Source organism: Octopus sinensis, unplaced genomic scaffold, assembly GCF_006345805.1.
Source record: "Octopus sinensis unplaced genomic scaffold, ASM634580v1 Contig16071, whole genome shotgun sequence".
Lineage (NCBI taxonomy): Eukaryota > Metazoa > Mollusca > Cephalopoda > Octopoda > Octopodidae > Octopus > Octopus sinensis.
Window position 1 is genome coordinate 19304 of NW_021834126.1, and position 3894 is coordinate 23197.

Here is a 3894-nt window from a genome sequence, read left to right on the forward strand (position 1 = left end):
AAATTTTGGGGGAGAGGGCAAGTCGATTAGATCGACCCCAGTACGCAAGTGATACTTAATTTATCGACCCCGAAAGGATGGAAAGTATGGTCGAACTCGGAGGAATTTGAACTCAGAACGTACGACTGTAACAAAAATAAAATAAGATAGAAGCAGTTGTGGGCGACTACAACGGTAACAACAACAATAATAAAAACAACAACAACAGGGATAACGATCATAAGAACAATAATAACCCTTTATGCACAAGGGGGGTACTAGTCGATTACATTGACCCTAGTATATCACTGGCACTCAATTTATCGACCCTGAAAGGATGAAAGGCGAAGTCGACCTCGGTGGAATTTGAGCTCAGAACGTAGCGGCAGACGAAATACCGCTAAGCATTTCGCCCCGGCGTGCAAACGATTCTTATTTCTTTATTGCCCACAAGGGGCTAAATATAGAGGAGACGAACAAGGATAGACAAAGGGATTTAGTCAATTACATCGACCCCAGTGCGTAACTGGTAATGATTTTGCCAGCTCGCCGCCTTAAGAAACACAATAATAATAATCCGTTCTACTAAAGGCACATGGTCTGAAATTTGTGGGAAGGGGTCTGGTCGATTACATCGACCCCAATGTTTCACTGGTACTTGATTTTTGGACCCCGAAAGGTAAAAAGGCAAAGTCGACTTCGGCGGAATTTGAACTCAGAACGCAGCGACAGACGAAATACCTATTTCTTTACTGCCCACAAGGGGCTAAACATAGTGGACAAACAGGGACAGGCAAAGGGATTAAGTCGATTATATCGACCCCAGTGCCTAACTACTACTTGATTTACCGACGCCGAAAAGATGAAAGGCAAAGTCGACTTCGGCGGAATTTGAACTCAGAACGTAGCGGCAGACGAAATACCGCTAAGTATTTCGCCCCGGCGCGCTAACGATTCTGCCAGCTCGCCGCTAGAACCAACGATGACATCGGAGCCTGCGTCACTGCAACAAATAAACAACAATGACAGCAACAACGACATCAACTATAATAACAAGAAGAAGAACCGTGTCCTCTGGCTGCAACTATAAGAAAAACAAGAAGCAGTGATTAGCAGCGGTTTTCGTTGCTGTTGTTGTTGTTGCTTAACAAACACTAAGTTGAAGCTGACCTGAGCGAGGAAACGAAACCGGCATCGAAGCTGCTCCAGACTGGACAGGTTTGTCGCTCTTGTGAAGAAACCTTTCACTTTGAAACTCTCTGTCTGTCTGTTTCTCTCTCTGTTTATAACGTGCGTGTGTGATTTGAGGGACATTGGTTGTTATTTCTAGCATATTACAGCGACAGGCAAAGGCACACGTACGTGCATTTCTCGCCCTCGTTTGTAATCGACGTAGAGTGGCGGAGGCGGCGGCGGCGGCACCTCTGCTAATCTTACAAAAACTAGTAGTAGTAGTAGTAGTAGTAGTAGTAGTAATGTAGTAGTAGTAGTAATGTAGTAGTAGTAGTAATGTAGTAGTAGTAGTAGTCGTAATAGTAGTATTCGTAGTAGTAGTAGTAGTAATGTAGTAATCAGCAGCTACAGTGTGAAATCGCTCCTCCGCCGCCTCCGCCGCTGTAACTGCTGCTGCTGCTACTGCGCCTGCTACTGCTGCTGATGATTGCTTAGCGCTTGCGCGAATGATGATGGTGCTGGTGGTTGTAGTAATGACGATGATGGGGGTGGTGGTGGTGGTGGTGGTGTTGGTGGTGGTGAGTTCTGATAACACAAAATGGCGGCGGCGACGGCGGTGATGGTGGTGGTGGTGGTGGGAGTAGCACTGTGATGAAGGGAAAGTAGAAGTGACAGCAGCAGTCACAGTGCACGATGTGGTGGTGGTGGTGGTGTTGGCGGTGGTAGTGCTGGTAGAGGAGGAGAAGTAAGAGAAACAGCAGCAGTAGGAGGAGTAGGAGAGTAGGAGTAGGAGTTTTGGTATCTGTGCTGCCGTAGTGGTGGTGGTAGTAGTAGTAGAAGCAGTGACGGCAGCAGTTGCATTGGAAGCAGCAGCAGCAGCAGTCGTAGTAGTAGTATACGAGATAATCACGATGGTTGTGGTGGTGGCGAGGGCGACGGTGTTGGAATTAGTGTGGTAACAACAACAACAACAACAACACGGCTACAACCAACCAACTCACCAGCCAGCCAACCAGCCAACTAAGCGAGCTTTTTAAAACCATTAGCGAAGACAAGAAACTTAAGCGAAGAACGAGAGAGCAGGCACCGGCTGTGTTTATATACTTCGACGGTGCTGCATTTATATGTAAACATACACTCGTAAACACTCGCCTATATATATATACATATATACATAAATATATATACATAAATTTCATATAGGTATTATATATTATACACGTAAATATTATATATATACCTACACATAATTTATATGTTTAAGGAAACACTTTCAGACACACAAACGTAAGCACATCAATCCACCCATCCACCTACCTATCTATCTATCTATCTATCTATCTATCTATCTACATACATATATACAGTCATCAATGAATACAGTTATATAAATACAATATATATATATATATATGCATACATTTCTCATATAAGTACACGTACACACAAACATATACGTAAATACATAAACTTAATATATAATATATATATATAGATATATACATGTCTATAAATGCATATGTGAATGTATATATAGTTATATAATAACTTTTGTATCTCTTTGGAGAAATATATTTTAAAATACAATTATATACAAATAAATATAAAATAAACTAAAAGCAAATTGTTAAAAGACCCTCATGGATGACGACAATTTGTCAAAGATTTACACTAACATTCCACCGGCCGGTAAGTACCCGTTATTTCTATTATTATCATATTTGCTGTTCCTACACCACACCTTCGTTCTGAGTTCAAATCTCGCCGAGTCTAACTTTACCTTATAATCTTTTCGGAGTTAGAGTAAATAGCGAAAGCAAGCACCGACTGTGTTTATATAGTTTGACGGTGATGCGTATATATATACATATATAAAACATACACACGTAAACACTCATGAGTATATATAGGTTTATATAGGTATTATATATTATACACATAAACATTTATATTATACGTAGGCGAGAGTAGAAAATACGTACATTTTAGACATGTTTAATTCATCAACCTCTCTCTCTCGAAATTAATGTCTCTGTGCCAATGTTAAAATTCATTATTGCTGTTTTTATGGTTCCGGCTCTTTACGTTTATGTTCGATTCACTTTGCCTTTTATCATTTTGGAGCGATGTTCTTGTAAAGAGATCACCAGAGTTGCATTGGGATCGAATTAATAGATTTACACCGCTTCCCCCGCGATCTCTGTCCTTGCGCACAGGGGCTGCTACCCGGAGGCGTCGTGGGTCTAGCAAGGCCCCAGTTCTTTGCCTTTCATCCTTTCGGGCTCGATAAATTAAGAACCAGTTGCGTACTGGTTTCGATGTAATCGACTGCCCGCCCCCTCTTCCAAAATTTCGAGTCTTGTGCCTAGAGTAGAAAAGATTATTATTATTGTTGTTTTTGTTAAGGTGGCAAGCGAGCAGAATCGTTTGCACGCCGGCCAAAATGTTTAGCGGCATTTGGTCTGTCCTTACTTTCTGAGTTCAAATTCCGCCGAGGTCGATAAAATAAATAGCAGTTACACACTGAAGTCGATCTAATCGACTTGCCCCTTCCCCAAAATTTCAGGCCTTTTGCCTTTAATAGAAAGAATTATTATTATTGTTGCTAAAACGGTGAGCTGGCGGAATCATTAGAAACCCGGACAAAATGCTTAGCAGCATTTCGTCCGTCATTACTTTCTGAGTTCGAATTCTGCTGAGGTCGACTTTGCCTTTCATCCTTTCAGGATCGATAGAATAAAT

The 3894-nt window shown here is 41.6% G+C and overlaps 1 long non-coding RNA gene across 1 annotated transcript; it reads left to right on the forward strand.

Annotated features, from left to right (window-relative positions):
* Window positions 1-1683: 1683 nt before the first annotated feature.
* Window positions 1684-2373, forward strand: LOC118761654. The gene is made up of 2 exons (XR_004997541.1): window positions 1684-1720; window positions 2084-2373. It is a non-coding gene; the product is annotated as an uncharacterized LOC118761654 (long non-coding RNA).
* The last annotated feature ends 1521 nt before the right edge of the window (window positions 2374-3894 follow it).